We start from the raw sequence: 18271 nt of genomic DNA on the forward strand, positions 1-18271 counted from the left end.
GAAAATGTGGGGGTGGGGAGAAGGGAGAGGAAGGCTGTGAGCTAATGCCCACAGGGGCGCAGACTATGATAAAGTGGAGGTAAGTAGTTGTGCAGAGAAGGGATAAGACGGGGGTATAGATGGGGGTATAGATAAGATGGGCTGGGCAGTGCCAGCTTGAGAGAGTCTATGGTGGGAAGGACGGGTCAGATGTCCATGGAACTGGGGAGAATGTTGGGGGAGGGAACAGGTGAACACAGCGGATTGGCATGTAGGTGGTTGAAATGACAATGTTGAGAAAACCCTTTTGGCAATATGACAAAGAAGAGTTACTGTTTTAGGGGGTCTGAAGGGGGGCATCTGGCAGAGGGCGCACCTGGAGCAGGCTTCTAGGAAGGGTGTGAGTGCTCATCTTCTCACAGGGTGTAATATCAGTGAGTGGAAACCCATAGAGTGAGTGGGAAGGTGTTGTACTCCCATCCTGGAGAAGCCTGATGTTCTCAAACAGGGGGTAGAGTGTCTCTCAAGAGCTTGGCTGGCTCCTCATGGGGGAGGACAGACTAGTGTGTCAACCCATCAGCACTCTTGCAAATATCTATGAGTCTTCTCCTTCAAGCAGTGAAGCTTGCTTGTTTCTGTGGTCCCTGAGGGGAGGGAGAGAGGAATAGAACAGATGGAATAGGGGCAGTTGGGAGGGCATGGAAGTGTTCTGCATGATGCTGCAATGATGGTTACAGACCATGTTAAATTTCACTAAAAACTTATAAAAGTGTACATTTTAAAATGTAAACCATAATGTAAACTACTGACCATGGTTAGCAGCTATATTTCAGTATTTGTCCATCAGCTATAGCAAATGTAACATACACATGTACACAGATCATTGGTGGGGAAGGGGAAAAAGGGAGGATGTGCAGGATATGGCACTCCCTTATATTCTGTATGTCACTTTACTGGGACCAGAAATTTCTTTGAAATCATAATGAAAAATATAAAAAAAGAAGAGGTAGGACACTGAGGAAGAAATGGAAGAGATTGTCTTGCCACTGTACATGCAGGCCAACACCTGGTACAGTAATAAAAGGCAAATCATCCAAAAATTTTTTTGTATTTTTCATTTTTTAATACCCCAATTTTTAAACTTTTTAAAGTTTCCTAAATTAATATGTATTTTATTTCAAATGTTTAAACCAATAATTTCTATTTCTTTTACCTATTAATTGAATTTGGCAATATATTGGGCTTCATTTATCAAGAAGTTTTGGATCAGAGAGGGGTTCAACTATGGCAGGGCAGGAGCACTGGTGTGGGGTGTCACTGATGGGGGATGCATAGGAAGGAGTTCACCTGGGCATGCATACTGGGTATATAGCTATGTTTGGATGTTCACTGGGTATTGACACAGTGGGTAGAGATTCAAAAATCAACTGAGGGAGTGCTGGGTTTCCATCCTGGGGAGCTCCTCCACATTCCCCAACAGAACAGCAACGATCCCCCAAATGCAAGGGCAATGACCAATGAAAAAGGATGGTTCAATGATGGGCCCTTGATACTGCTGACTATGCCTATGAGTCCATTGTACTTGCAATATATACTTGGCCTAGTGTTGCATGGTGCTTAAGAATTACCTCCTGAAAGCCTCTATGTTGCTCAAATGTTGCCACTCTTTAAGCCAAACTCAGCATACAAATGCATTACCTTCCCCCAAGCATGGGACATGACTCCCAGGGATGAGCCTCCCTGCCAATGAGGGATTACAACCAAGCACCAGCTGGTGGTGCAACTGGAAAAAGACCTTGAATAAAAGAGGGAAATGGTAAGGAAAATGAGTTTATATGGCTAAGAGACTTCAAAATGCATCAGGAGGTCACAAAAGGGGTAGTGTTTATGCATGTCTCGGCCAAAGATGATGCAACACAACCCCAGGTACTGGTGCTCCTGAGGGCTATGGAGACACCCAGGTCATACAGCCATGGCAGATGGCTTGAGAGTTCAGTGCCTTGACAGTGGGCCCTAATTTGGAATTTGTCCTCATAAGTGTTATGGAGTTGGACTCAGATGGGACTTTCTATGCATGCCTCTTCTATCCCTTCTGTTGAACCTGTGGTTGGTGCTGGGGTGCTGTATGCCCAGGAGACTTGAATCTCTGGGCTGTCCATGTGCCAGGTGGGTGCTGAGCCTCAGTAGTGTTGCAGTACCTATACTCCAAGTCATTGGAGTTATGGTCAGCTGACAGGGAGGTGAGAATGGACAACCACCACACAAAGGAGCCAAAAGAGTCTACAGCTCTGCAAGTATGAGAGTCACATCCACCAGACATGTGGGAAACAAGTCCCATCTCAACTGAGAGACGGAGTGGGTATTCCCATCCCAGGGTCCTCAGGATAGAGGAACAAAATATGGACTAGAGTGGACTTACTGGTATTCTACTGTAGAATCATTGTGACTCTAGCAATGGAAGCAATTATATCATTGATGTGGACACAGTGGCCTCTGGAGTTGCTGAAGGCAGGGAGAGGGAAAAGGAGGTGTGATATGGGGGCTTTTTCGGGTCTTGGAAGTGTCGGGAATGATATTGCAGGGACAGATGCAGGATATTATATATCCTGACATAACCCACTGAATAGACTGGAAGAGAGTGTAAATTACAGTATAAATAATTACCCATGCTGTGTAGCAGTGCTTCTAAAGGTATTCATCAAATACAATGCATGCACCACACTAATGAAAGAAGCTGATGTGGGAAAGTTGGGGGTTGGGGAGTGGGGCATCTGGGAACCTCCTATACATTTTAATGTAATATTTTGTGTCATCTATGTATCTTTTAAACATATATACTAAAAAAAAGCCACCATCGATCTGGCAGACCATGGTGATTATGATGGTGGATATGTACAAGACTACGAAGACTTCACGTGACATTTTATCTTCTCCTGTTGTCTTTCTATTGCCCACAATCCCTTCAACATGTAGCACAACTTCCTTCCCTTTCAATTCTGCCAAAGGCTACAATCAGAAATGCAGTATCTTTTTGCAGGTTTTTTAACATCTTGACACTTAGCTGCTAATGTGCAAATGAGGAAACTTGGATCTTGCTGCCGAGGTGTTAAAATACGGAGCCTCAGTTGCTACAAAACCATAGTTTTTCAAAAAATGCTAATAATGTTGTCATTGTTGCTTTCTGATTCCATAGCAGCAGCCACTGAATTGGAAGCAAAGTTTGCAACATAACAGAAAATTGTGTAGTATTTACCAGCACCATTCAGTAAAACAACCTTAACCATACCCCCTTGAACTCCTTCATAACTTATCAAGAAAAGAAGTTTGCAACAAGCGCATGTGGTGTGCCCCGAGTACTAAAATTTCTTTGTCTTCAAGTTGAGCTTGAGGGTATTAAAAGTACATTGTGAAGAAGACTGCTTATCTCAGAGTGAAGATACTGTGGCTGAAAACCAATACCAGATTGATAATGAAACATTAAATGACTAAAACCCTCTAACTTTGAAGCTGAAGAAGGTACACCTCGCTATTATCGCAATACAAGTGGTGGTGTGCCTCGAGTGCATAGGCTTAGTTTATATTTATCAGAACCTTTCTACTGATGGAGCACTCCTGATGGTGGAGGGAAACTCTCTATCTGTGTTACTTGCTTGATTTGTGTCTGAGAAACAGATCACCTTTGTTCTCCTAGGCTGCAGTGGAACAACTTGAACACGGTTTTGGCATTTCCTTTCCTTTATAAAAACATGATCCGCAAACTGCACCAAGAAGCTACAGTTCGGTAAACTGTTCACAATTATGATGTCTCCCATGTTTTATAAAGCAACTAATTTAATAAAATCGCTATTATGAGGACTTAATTTTTGTGTTACCTCTCAAGAGATATTTTTGGAGAGCATATATCAGCTCTTGAGATTAGAGTTCTTCACTATATCCTTACTAAAGATTAGTAAATTTTACCCGTAGTCACGGCTTTAAAGAAAAGTGGTTTTCCCCATGTTCTTTGTAGTGTCACCCTAGAGCAACAAAGATGTAGGCCTGCCTTCCTCTTACTTATTTGGTGAAATTTTGTTCAGATTCTAAGACCTAATTGCCTACAAGAGCTATTTATTTGGAGAAATTTATCCTGTCACTCAGGTTATGGCTGGAAGCATAGATGGGTGATGGCTTGTTAGGGAGACTAAATACAGTCAGTCAGTATCCAGTTGGTGCTTAGGGTGGCCTTGTCGTCTTAGAGGAACCTCTATCTTCTATCTTGTTTTAAGCTATTTCACCAAATTTGTGGTTGAAGTATTATTTTTAATTGAAAGTAGGAAAAAAATGTTTTCAGTTTCTCTAATAAAGGAAATAGAAGTTTCAATCAAAGCTCTGTGGACTAAGTACAAGGTGGAATTATCTAAATGATTTGAGGAAATAACACAACAGTCACTACACAGCAATACTTACATCAAAGATCATCTGCAGGCAGACAAGGCCCTGGGTTTCCTTAGCAGTGGACACACTGAATTTTAAATCTGTTTTATTATAGAGAACTCTGTTTCTAACAAATGGAAATGGACCCTCTGTTCCATAACTGTGTAAATAATATTAAATTCCCTTGAAACTGGAGGAAATAAAGAAAAAGCATGTTTTGGAAATTAAATTAAGATTTGCTAGGACTAAAATTTCAATGTAAATTTTCGAAGATTTTGACAAAAACTCAGAGTAAGTGGGAAAATGTAGAGGAGAAGCAAAATAAATAAGAAGAAAGACACAGGACACTGAAGAGCAATCTAAAAGGAAGCCTTGTGTCCAAATAATAAGAATATCTGAAAGAAAAGAAACAAAAAACACAGAAAATGGATGGGAAGAAATTGTCAAAGAAATACTCCATGAGAGTTGATAAAAGTTAATGTGAGAGGTTTGCAATGATTACCAGGGTCTAAGGCTGTGGCTCCATTCCCATCGGCTGAGCAAGCTGCCTACGTGTGGAAGACAGCATACCTCCCTCCAAGAATGAGCCATTAACAGTGGGAATGGAGCAGACAAGGACCCTCATCCCTTCCAGGCCACCAGACCCTCCTGCATTCCAAGAAAACTCTACCTCCTAGCCCACCACCCCCAAGCCTTACACAAGAATTCACCTTTACAGTCCTTTACTGACCCAAGGCTGTACTCTCGACCCTAACCCCTCCCCATGAACTAACATTTCCTCGTCTATGGATGTTCTGTATAAATTCACATCAGCACCTTTCACGAGTGGGCTCAAGTCTCTCTTCAGGCCCCCACCATGCTGGTGGGTGGGCTCAAGTCTGTTCTTCAGATCCTCTCCATTGGGAGAGCGTCCCAAGAAACTTTCTGCCTGCAACCAGTCTCTGGGTCCCAGTGAGCACCGTTTTTCTCCACAGTTTATTTTATTTTTTAAAGATTTATTTTTAATTTATTTCTCTCCCCTTCCCCCCACCCCCAGTTGTCTGCTCTCTGAGTCCATTTGCCGGGTGTTCTTCTGTGACCATTTCTATCCTTATCAGCAGCACCCAGAATCTGCGTTTCTTTTTGTTGCGTCATCTTGTGTCAGCTCTCTGTGTGTGCGGCACCATTCCTGGGCATTTTTTTCACACTGGGCGGCTCTCCTTACGGGACGCACTCCTTGCGCGTGGGGCTTCCCTATACAGGGGACACCCCTGTGTGGCACAGCACTCCCTGTGCACATCAGCACTGTGCGTGGGCGAGCTCCATACCGGTCAAGGAGGCCCAGGGTATGAACCGGAGACCTCCCATGTGGTAGACGGATGCCCTAACCACTGGGCCAAGACCGCCATCCCAATTAATTTTTGAAAAGGGTGCTCAGTTCATTCAATGAGGAAAGAATAATCTCTTCAAGCAAACTGAACAGGGAAAACTGGATGCCCACATTCAAAAGAATGAAATTGGACCCATACCTCACATCATACACAAAAATTAATGCCAAATAGATCAATGACTTTAATACAAGCACTAAAACATAAAACTCTTAGAAGAAAGTAAAGGGGATTTTTAATTAATGGATTCCTAGTTATGATACCAAGAGACTGAACCACAGAAGAAAAAAAGTGTAAATGTACATCATCGAAAAAAAAAAAAAGTGGGGGCGTTATCAAGAATATGAAATGATAACTACAGAATGGGAGAAAATAGTTGCAAATCATACTTCCAATAAGGCTTTATTACCCAGAACATACGAAGCATGTTTTTAATACCATAAAAAGAAAGATAACCCAAAAGAAAATGATCAAAGGACTTCAACAGACATTTCTTCAAAGAATACATACAAATGGTCAATAAGTACATGGAAAGATGCTCCACATCATAAGTTATTAAGGAAATGCAAATCAAAACCACAATGAGATACCCCATGACACATACTCAATGATGATTAGTAAAAGAAAATAAAACCCCAGAAAATAACAAGTGTGGATGGGGATGTGGAGAAATTCCTGTTGGAATTGAATTATGCCCTCCCCTCACCAAAAGGCATGTACAGGTCCCAATCTCGGGCCCTGTGGGTGTCACCCATTTGTAAATAGGACCTTTGCAGATGGTATTACCTAAGGTCTGTCCAAACTGAATGAAGGTGGGCCTTAATCCAATTGGGCCGAGGTCCTTCTAAGCAAAGGAAACTGGAAACTGGGAGAGAAGCCACGGGGAGCACTCAGCAGCTAGAAGTCAATGGGTCCAGAAGAGGGAAGAGAAGATGCCACCCTGTGCATTTTGTCATGTGACAGAAAAGCCGAGGAACCACAGAACACAGCCAGTCACAAGACACTGACCCCAGGAAGAAGCCAGCCTTCCAGCCTCTGACAGTGTTAGCCAGTAAACTCCTGCTGTTCAGCCAACTGACTTCATGGGAGCTGTTTTAGCATCCAAGACACTAAACGAGTTTTTGGGAACAGAAAGGGAGGTGCTCCTATTATGAATACCTAAAAATATGGGAACAGCTTTGTAATAGGTATGGAGTAAAGCCTAGAAGAATTGTGAGCATTCAAAAAAGGAGTGAGAGCTGGAAAGAAAGTTTGTATCATCTTGGAGAATGCGTAATTCATCATGAACAAAATGTGAGTAGAACTGAAGTTAGAGGTATCACTGGCAAAGCCTAAGAAGAGAATGATGAATGTGGCATTCATTGGAAGTTTGAAAAGACCCAATCCTTGCTAACAGCAGAGAATTTAGCAAACTTGAGTTTCTGATGTTGAATGGAAGGCAGAATTTTAGCGTTCCAAGATGTGTTAAGTAACAAATTGTTTAAATATTGCTAATTTAACAAAAACACTCAGGGGAACCAGATGTACCTCAAGTGATAGGACTTCTGCCTACCATGTGAGAGGACCTGGGTTTGATCCCTGGGGCCTCCTGGTGAACAAGAAGAAGAGAAAGCATGCCTGTGTGGTGAGCTGAGTGATTGCACGAGAGCCCACGTGGCGAGCCAAGTGTCGCTGTGGCAAGTCGAGTGCCCACGCGAGTGCCCATGTGGCGAGCCAAGTGCCTGTGTGAGTCCCAAAAACGCCTCCATATCTCATCTCTTCCTCCCATTCCCAACACCCAGCAGCCACCATGGCCACTTTCTCCACACCAATGCCACATTTTCTTCCATTACTAATCACAATAGTTCATGAACAGAATATCAGTAAGTCCACTCTAATCGATATTCTATTCTTCCATCCTGTGGACCTTGGATTGACGGTGTCCTTTCTAGTTTACAAAGCACTTTCACAAAGCTTATGTCAACAAACTCACACAGAGACTATCTACCAAGGTACAGAACAAAGTTGTGTTGAAACAGTCACCAAGGCACAAGCAGCCCTCAGCTCAGTCCTGGCTTTATTGCTCTCCTGGCTGTGCAACCTCAGGATTCACTCACTCAAGTCTCTTCAGGTCACATTAACTTCAGTTTCATTTTGATCCTTACAATAATCATATGTGGCAGGTGGTGAAATAAAATATCATCCCCATTTCACAGATAAAATACCAGAAACGCAGAGAAATTAAATGGCATGGTCAAGTTCACCCAGCTACTGAGTAGCAAAGCCAGGACTTGATGCCATATCTAATATTCTGTGATTGTACCAAGCTTTGAGTCCAACGACACGAAAATATAAATCTAATGGGAAGAAATATTTGGTTAGTGAGTGGAAGACTGGCATATATACATTGATTTAAAAGGAAATATGCAACGAGAATGGGTCACTCTTTGACTACGCATTGAATTAGATGCCAACCATGAAAATGGATACAGCTTCTCTTCAAAACGATCTAAAGTATTTTAAAAACAGGAATCTAAACCAGGAAAATCAAAGGCACACAATCTTTAAATCAAAGGCATCTGATCTTACACATAGTTGACCACTCTTAGCATTTATTGATTGCTGTACCTAATACATGATACTAAGGAAGAATGTAAATAGGGCCAAAGTAACATACCCAAACCAGTCTAGGGAACCATTCTTAGGAATCCACCAGAACATCCTGACAGCCAACAAATTATAGATGTAACTCAACTTGCGTAATAACGCTTCTTAAAATATAGGGTGGAAAAAATCAAATTTCACTGAATTGAATCACTGCCAATGCATAATGCAAAACTTTTAAAGAAATACTACATTTACGTACAACCTAGAATATTTTTGTTAATGGAATCACTATATGACGACAGGATTGCTGAATTAAGATTCATACATTATACAAGATCTCTTCTGAATGTTATAAATTGAATAACAAATTGTTAAGGGGATCAAACTGCAAGAGAATGACCAGAGTTGGAAGGAGAGTTGCTTTTCTGGAAGAGCAAGTTCCAGAAAGGAAGGGGATTCCAAGTTAGATAGGAAAGATAAAGGGACAGAGATCAAAAAAGAAACACAACACAAGATATGAGCTGATAAAGAATATGACAGGTAGGTTCTATGGCATGTGCAAAGGTCCAGTGGCAGCAAATAGTGAAACATGAACAGGGAATTCTGAAATAATAGTGTTTTCACTGGGGTAAAGGATTTAAAAAAAGTTCGTCATGAGAATCCTAGGAAAGTGGACATTGTGCACAAAGGCTTGTATGTCAACACAGTGGACCTTATGGAACATGATGGATTATAGTCATTGTAACAAGAAAATAAAAAGGGCTTTAGATTATATAAATGGTACATCAAAAATATCGGGGATTCCCATATACCCCAAACTTCCTGCTTCTACAATTTTACCCATTAACATCTTTCATCAATATGGTATATTGGTTGCAATTAATAAACACAGATTGAACTTACCAAATGCAATGGATGTGTCAGGATGACGGGAGTGAGTGTTGCTGGGGGTGGGAGGGGTGCCGTGGGGGTGGTGGGGTTGAATGGGACCTCATATTTTTTTAATGTAATATTTTTACAAAATCAATTTAAAAAAATAAATAAATAAAACACAGATTGAAGCATTGCTGCTAAGAGTGGTGTATAGTTTACGTTATGCTTTACATTTTGGACCACACAATTACCTATGTTTTGACAAGTGTACAATGGCTTGTATATGTCATTACAACATCACGCACAACTATCTGAATATCTCAAAAATAACAGGGGCTGAAGACAATGTGTGAGAAAACTATAAATTTATCTCAGTCTGATTTACTGAAGGAGATGTATTAATTCATTACTCGTTCCTTAATTGTAACTATCATGAATTCTAACAAAACTTCTATACCAACACAATGGCTTGGTGATGAGGTAGTACTTAGGAACCCTTAATTTTATGTAAGACTGTCCTGTAAAACCACAAATTTCCAATGGAAATATTTTTTTAAAAAATTAGAAACTATAAAGTATCTCTATGAGAAATAAAAGAGAACCTAAATGGAAAATATAGACTACCTAGATGAACAGAGAGATATAACTTTCTCTTTTTAAAAAAATTCTTTAAAAGATTTATTCATTTATTTATTTCTCTCCCCTTCTCCTGCCCACCCTGCTTCTCTGTGTCTGTTTGCTGCATCTTCTTTGTCGGCTCCTCTTGTTTTCAGAGGGGCTGGAATCTGTGTTTCTGTCACCTTGCTGTGTCAGCTCTCCTGGTGTGCGGCACCATTCCTATGCAGACTGCACTTTCTTTGCTGCTGGGCGGCTCTCCTTACCCGGAGCACTCCTTGCGCATGGGGCTCCCCTATGCAGGGGACATTCCTACGAGGGGGACAGCCCTGTGTGGCAGGGCACTCCTTGCGCGCATCAGCACTGCGCATGGGCCAGCTCCACACGGGTCCAGGAGGTCCGGGGTTTGAACCACGGACGTCCCATGTGGTAGAAGGATGCCCTAATCACTTGGCCAAGTACGCCGCCTGAGATAGACCTTTTTGATGGGCTAGAAACCTTAATGTTATGTCAGTTTACTCTGAATTAATCTATAAATTGAACGGCTGCAATGAAAATTGCACTGATTTTTTGGAGAAATTGACAAGTTTATTTTAAAATTGATAAGAAAAGGTAAGAGAGCTAGAATAGCCCGGGTGAGAATTAAATGAGAAAATGCATATGAAGCACTAGGCAAAGTGTCCAGCACTTGTACTAAAATAAGACAGTCAATAAATATCATAATTAAAATGCTGCATCTTAAAATCCTTACAATTCTGTGCTTCTCACACGTTAATGAGCACAACACCTGCTTATCTTCTTAAACATTGTTTCTGAATCAGCAGGTCTGGGATGTTGCCCGAGACTGGGCATTTCTAAAAGAAGTGAACACACATTTTAAAAATTTGAAATGAATTCCATTTTTTCTATTTTTAAACTTTCTCCTTTCCAAGTATTACAAAATATTTATTTTTGAATAAAAAAAAATATTTTTTAATAAATAAATACTTCTAAGAGAAATAAGTACGAGGCATATTCTTGCCCTAAACAGATTAAAATGTAGAGAAAACAAACTAAAAATCAACTGTCATAAAATTGGACTCCAAAAAGCCACTGCTGCTCTCAGGGCAGGTGTCCCCACACTGGGGTGGAGGTGGCAGGAGTTGCCCGTGGAACCGGGGAAAGTCAGGAAAGCAGAGGAAGAAAAAGCCCATTCGGGTGGGGGGAAGGTGTGGGAAGGAGCGGAGGCTCTGTGGACCTGACTGAGTCACTGGTGGAGGCCTGTGGTCAAGTCCCAGGCCAGGTCTTGGTGTTTCTGGGCAGAGCCGGGCAGCTGGGGGGAGCCCCTGAAGCTGGTGTTGCCCAGCAACCCCTCACTGTGCTGTGGAATCCTGAGTGCTTAGATTTGGACTAGTTCCGTCAAGGCAGCAGTTGGAGGACACTTGGTGGGAGAGTCTGACCACATCGGCTGCTTCACTCACAGCAGACCGTGTAGTTCCTTGACCCACAGCGATGTCGTCCTGGCTTGGTGACCTCGGCTCCAGCTTGGGACAAACTCTGGGCAGATGGAGGGGCAGCCTGGCTTCTCTCACTGGACAGAGGTCTAACTTGACAAGAGGGGAGCTGAAGGAAGGCATGGAGGACGTGGGAGCAGCTTTACCTAACTCGAGCAGAGAGGAGAGCGAATCCATTCATTCAACCTTAAAATCAGTGAATGAGAGACTTAAACACTGTGCAGACCTAGAAGAGAAGCATGAAGCTTCAGAGCTTCAAGTCAAGCAGCGATCTACAAGTTACCAAAATGAATTACAGGAGAAAGATGTAGACATCAGTCATCTTAGAGTAGGACAGATTGTGCTACAGGAGCAGGTGCAGAATCTGCAGCCAGCCACTGAGTCTGACGTATCTCAACTGTATATGGTAAAGGGTGATCTTCAAGAGGAAACACAACATCATCAGAAGACAACTGAAGATCAAAACCAGAGTGAGATTCAACTGCTTCGGCTTTTAGAGGAGCACAAAAAGGAAAGGGATGAGTTTCAATACCAGCATGAGCAAATGAATACCTCACAGGCCCAGCTTTGCTTAGAGAAGGATGAGGAAACAAGGAATTTGCAAGACACTATTGAACAAGTCAGAACCCAGATGCAGGAAGGAAGACAGGGACTTCAAACAGAGAATTTGGATATTTCTGTTGACAAGAAAGTTGAGAGCCTTAAAATAGAATATGGAAGTGAAAAGGCTTGATTTATCTAAAGGTGAAATTGAAATGTTAGTAAAGGGGATAAAAGAAAGGGAATTAGAGATTAAAATTCTAAACAAAAAGAATATATCTTTAAGAAAGCAGATTGATCAGCTGTCCAAAGAGGAGCTTGTGAAACTAACTCACATAATCCAGCAGAAAGATTCGGAAATACAAGCTCTTCATGCAAGAACCTCTTCAGCTCCCTACACCCAGGATGCTGCTTATCTCCAACAGCAAATGCAGGCCTTTGTCCTGGAGAGAGAACACGTATTAGCTGTTCTCAGTGAGAGGACTAGGGAAAATAGCCACCTAAAAAGAGAATACCACAAAATGGTGGACATAGTCTCTGACAAAGAAGCAGTCCTTAGGAAGCTGCAAGAAGAAAATAAAACCTTGTGCACTCGATTTGAAAGTAGTGACCAGAATATGTTTAGAGAAACTGTGCATAATTTATCATATATCATTCGAGAAAAAGACATTGAAATAGATGCATTGAGTCAGAAATGTCAGACTTTATTGACTGTTCTACATGCATCCAGCACTGGTAACGAGGACGGAGGTGTTAACAGTCATCACTTTGAGGAGGTACTACAGGAACGGGATAAATTAAAGCAACAAGTAAAGGAAATGGAAGGGTGGAAACAGCAAGTGATGACCACAGTACAAAACATACACTGTGAGTCAGCCCAAGTACAGGAGGAATTTCATCAACTTCAGGCTCAGGTTTTGGTTGACAGTGAAAATAACTGTAAATTCCAAGGAGAGCGTACTGAACTAATCCAACGGTACAAGCAGAACGAAAGCAAACTCAAAAATTTTGGGAAGAAATTAACACAAGTTCAGCACAGCCTAGGGAAGCTTTGCAACACCGAGGATCTTCTTTTAGGAAAACTTGATATCATTTTACCACAGCTCTCCTCTGGACCATCACCTGTTTCACAGTCAGCAGAATCTCTTAGGGATATTAAATCTGATGTACTGAGGGAGCCTTCTAAATTACTTCAACAAGAGTTCCAAGAGTTAAGAAAATCACTGCAGGAAAAAGATGGAACAATCAGCACTCTACAGGAAAAGAATCACACATTATGTCATTTAATTGCTGCCGCCCCAGAGCTACAAGGAAAAGAACATGAACAAAATGATCCAGAAGTTAAGGAGATAAAGGACAAACAAGATGTTTTTAAAAAGTTACTTAAGGAAAAAGACCTCTTAATCGAAGCCAACAGTGCCAAGTTCCTTTCGTTAAATGAGAATTTCACTAACAAAGTGAGGAAAATGAACTTTTAAGGCAGGCAGTGACAAACCTGAAGGAGAGAATATTAATTTTAGAAATGGACATTTCTAAACTGAAAGAGGAAAATGAAAAAATAGCAGAAACATCCAGGGTAAAGGAAACAGAACATCAAGCATTACAAGAGGCTAATACCATGATTTCAATCATGCTGCAAGAAAGGGAGTTTGAGTGCCAGGCAATGAAGGAGAAGGCTCTTGTTTTGGAACAACTACTCAAAGGAAAGGAACAGGACAAGACTGGGGAGTTAGATCAGCTTTTAAATGCAGTGAAATCCATGCAGGAGAAGGCAGCTGTGTTTCAACAGGAGAGAGATCAAGTCCTGTTGGCCCTGAAACAGAAACAAATGGAAAACAGTGCCCTGCAGAATGAGCTACAACATTTACATAACAAGGAATTACACTTAAACTGGGAGCTAGAGAGCCTGCATAAGCATGTTTCACAATCACAAGACTCTTCTACTCGTGAAGCTTTGGCTGCAGAAGACAGGGAGAACAGCCTAAGAAAGAAAGTCACAGCCCTGGAAGACAAGCTACTTTCATCCTCTGATGCAATGACGGATGCAAGGCGTCAAGCCAGTTTGCAGGTAGCATCATTACAGCTCCAACTGAATGCAGTCTCTGCACAGAGGGATGAAACTGCACAGCAGGTTTCCATCTCACAAGAACAAGTAAAGCAGTATGCTCTCTCCCTAGCCAACCTGCAGGGGGTACTAGACCGTTTCCAGCAAGAGGAAAAAGCCATGTATTCTGCCAAACTAGCAAAGCAAAACCACCTTGTGGGGGAATGGAAGACAAAGGCAGAAAATCTGGGAGGAAAACTTTCATCATTACAGGAACGTTTGGATGAGGCGAATGCTGCATTGGACTCAGCAACAAGACTGAGAGAACAGTTAACTCTGAAGGAAGAACAAGTTAAAAATCTTAAAAAACAAAATGCATACCAAGAAGAAAGGCTGGATGAGGTACAAAAGAAATTGACGAACGTACTAAAAAGCACGGAAGGAAAAGTGGACAAAGTCCTAATCAGAAAGCTCTTTATTAGATACTTTCAGGCACCAAAAACCAAGCGTTCTGAGGTATTAAGATTAATGGGAAGCAGTCTGGGTATGAAAAAGGAGGAAATGGAAGAGTTGTTCACTGATGGCCAGGGTGCAGTTACCAGGTGGATGAGTGGTTGGCTTGGAGGAGGATCAAAAAGTGTTCCCAATACATCTCTGAAACCTAGTCGACAGCGTGTACTTAATAGTTCTTTCTCAGAACATTTTCTGAAATTTCTACAAACACAGTCTCATCCATCTGTGCCACCACCAAAACTTTCTGCTCATGATATGAATCTCCAAGATCCACCAGGAAGGACCCAACGAGCCACAAATGTACCACCACATTGTAAATATACAGCAGCGTCCAGAACCAGTACAAGAGCACCTGAGAATCCATTCTTAGCTCCCTGCTCTGCAGCGGTGCCTCTAATCAGCCTTGCTAGACTCGGGACTGGTGGGCCTGGGAATCTTCTTTTGAAACCTGTCTCAGATGTGCTGCCCACATTTACAGCTCTTGCCATGCTACCTGACAACACCACTGCAGTTATACTGAAAGACTCTGAAGCAAAAGGCAATCAAGCCAGAAATGACTATACCACTGTGAAACAGGCAAGCCACCCTTAACAATTGTGTGTATATATGTATATATTTTATCATAATGTCACCTTGTAGAAGAAGTCAGGTGTTCGTTTGTACCTGTACTGTCCTTATATTTAATAAAACTATCTATCTTTATACTTTTAGAAATTGCAGGTGTCATAGAACAAGTGTGCCATATAATCTCCCCTTTTCCCCTCTGATTTAAACCCTTTCAAACTTAATTGTCTCTCTTTTACCATAATTGACAAAAAAAAAAAAAGAAGAAATGCAAACAGGCATAAAGCAGCTCTTCATTACCTTCTCTGATTATTTTATGAGAGACAAGCCCTATGCCTGGTTGCCCACAGCACATCTCCAGGACACAGTAGATTCTGGAGGGGAAGGCAGGGATCTCGGCAGAGACAGGCAGCCAGCTGTGCCATGGGGCAGGACCTGAGGATCACCAGGGGTTGACAATGTGAGAAAGCACCTTGGCTGGTGCACCGAATTGGACAGTTCATATCTTCAGAAATGTAAGTTTTATGCTAAATAAACCTCTATTATGACTTACTTGCTTGAGTTAAAAGTGCAGGAAGAATTCCTGAGTATTCTATGCATTAGGCCTGGCTCCCAGTACAGGACAAGGGTGCTGACATCCAGGCTACAGGCCAGGGAGGACAGATGGAAGAGTGGGATGAGAGAGAGGGGTTACTGGCAGGGCCCTGTTTCCTCTCCTAGGAATACCCCACATCACCGTTCTCACTCTGATCGATACGTACTCAGTAACTTCATGACACCCAGGCAAGTGGATGTAAGAACCTGCTCCTGAAACTGATCCCCCGAGAATTAGCACGGGGATCCCCACACCCATGGTCCTTCCTCTCCTGACTCTCACTCCTCGGCTCCCCTCCCCCTGGGGCCCATCCCAGTGACTGCATGGCCACTGCCACCACCCGCTCGACTAAGACAAATTCTATTTTGGCTCCAGGAAGACATGCCTGCCTTGTTGCTGTCATAGCCTCTCGATCCCCTTCCCGATTCCATGTGCCACCGCCTTGCAGTCCATCCATGTCATCTCATCTTTTTCCCCTATCCACAAAATCCATTCCTAGAGCCCACTGCTACCACACTAGAATCTGCTTTATAAATTGGCTTTATGACTCAACCTGTTCCTCTGTCTCCACCCCGTCTGTTCGTGGGAAATCTATGCCAGAATCAGGAGTTTCAGCTCACCCAACTTCATAGCCTCTAAGACCTTCCTGTCTGATACAGTGACACTCACATGCAAAATGATGGGATTGACATAATGAAACTACTCCATTCCTACCCTTCATTGTACCAGATGGGTTTCTCTCATTAATATTCTTATTCTCTGTGTAAGAAGAAACTCTATAGGATGACAATATTAAAAATAAATTATGTTTTACCATGGAGAAATATCACTGATGCACAAAAGGCCAACTGATCTGAATGCCTTGGAATTTCTTGTTGGTATTAATCTATAGCTCTTCTGGCCATATTTTACATGTACACACAAAGATATGGAGATAGCGAATGGGTCCCAGGGTCCAGCGTCTGTGCATGTGCAGGAATGCAGGCCAAGTGAGTTCCTCTCCCTTGGAAAATGCTGAAATCACATAAACAGGTGAAGCACAAAGTATTTCATCAAGAGTCATGGGTACTCCATGGGACAGTGGAAAGCTGAGTGCCCTTCCCAAGAAAACCTAATGAACGTGCCTCTACGACACAAACACCTGAGATCTGAGGGCTCAGTAGTCATCAGGAGAGAAGGCAAAGGCGGTGAGGCAGGGAGTGTGAGGCCAGAACCAGGTCGGTCCTTCAGGGAGCCCAGGAGGGGCTGGACTGAGTGGGATCGGGACCAACGAGCTGAAGCTCTTCCCAGGTGCAGGGAGTGGAGGGAGGGATGGGCCTTCCTGCCAGGGTCCTGGGCTTCCTCTCTCATCTCACCTCCAGCTTCAAGTTTCTGGCTCCCTCCCTACTCTGAAAATCACAAGCTATGTTCTTAGAGACATGCCCATCAGTGTGGGCAGAGCCTAGACTGACACTGAGCAAGGTGGAAGACATCATGACTTTCCCTTTTGCCTTTCTTCTGTGCCCTGGGAGCCCCAGCACGGCCCCCAGTACCTTTCCTCTACTGACTCAGAAGAGATATGAGGGAAATGACTTAACACACGGTTTAATGGGATTCAGGAGAGAATGAAGAGAAGCTATACAAGTTAAAATAGTGATGACTACTTTCTAATATGGACACTGTGACGGTGATACATATCAGTGAATAAAGTGAATACCTGTGAATTTTACACTAGAAATGTTCCAAGTTTAAGGCATAATTCAAGGAAACGAGTTGAACAGGGAGATCAAACATTGCCAGAAGAAAACAGAAGGGGCTTGAGTTATGAATTACAGAGGTAGAAGAGGAAAACTGGGGGCATTCACTATCCACTTGGTAGTAATAGTTACACAGATATATGTCTATATATTCCCTGTGTTTTTTATTGCAGTAAGTTATTCAAGGGAAAAGGAATAGACTTTAATTTTAAACTCTAAATGTTCTCACCAAGGGAGTGTTTGAGTAGGTGAAAGCTCTCTTGCACCTCTGCTCTTTTCAGGGTTCCTTCCAAAATCCTCGAGTTAACTTGACCCATTTACCTGGAATTTCTGCATGGTAATGAACTTGGTCAAAGTGTGGACATTTTACCCCCCAAATTTCTGAAAATTATGCCTATGAAGTTTATTTATTGATCATTTTCTATTGTCAAGTAATGCTTTACCTGAAATTTTCCTTGCATTCTCTACAATTTCACTATTACCTTGTCAGTATAGATTCCCTTTTTTCATATAAAGTATTTGTTGTAGGGTTCCATTGGCTGCTCCCACCCCATAGACTATGACACTACTTCATCAGCACCTAAATTTAACACTGAGCCCCTGGGAAGGAATGAGATTTATCCAGCACTCCACTTCCAGAACCAAGCATGTTGTACTCTGCTGTCATACAACCCAATGCTATGTTGTAAAGACTGGTTCTGAGAATGGAAACATACCAATGTTATAGCACTATAAATAATTCTGAAAAGTCTTGAAGAATGTAAAGATTTTAAACTCAAGTAATCTAATACAGGAAAGACTAAAAAATGGTGACACAATCCTGGCATACAAATGAAATGGCCTCCATTTCAACAGAAAGTTACTTTTTCAACAATTTATTTAAGGTAGAAATATGGAATACCTTGACAGAGCCAGTAGCAAAATGGCTGCACAACAAAATGAATTCTGAGTAT

At 42.2% G+C, this 18271-nt stretch overlaps 1 pseudogene; it reads left to right on the forward strand.

The window, feature by feature from the left end:
• Positions 1-11324: 11324 nt before the first annotated feature.
• On the forward strand, positions 11325-15091 carry LOC131280769 (thyroid receptor-interacting protein 11 pseudogene; annotated as a pseudogene).
• Positions 15092-18271: the final 3180 nt, after the last annotated feature.

This window comes from Dasypus novemcinctus, chromosome 12 (genome assembly GCF_030445035.2).
Source record: "Dasypus novemcinctus isolate mDasNov1 chromosome 12, mDasNov1.1.hap2, whole genome shotgun sequence".
Taxonomy (NCBI): Eukaryota; Metazoa; Chordata; class Mammalia; order Cingulata; family Dasypodidae; genus Dasypus; species Dasypus novemcinctus.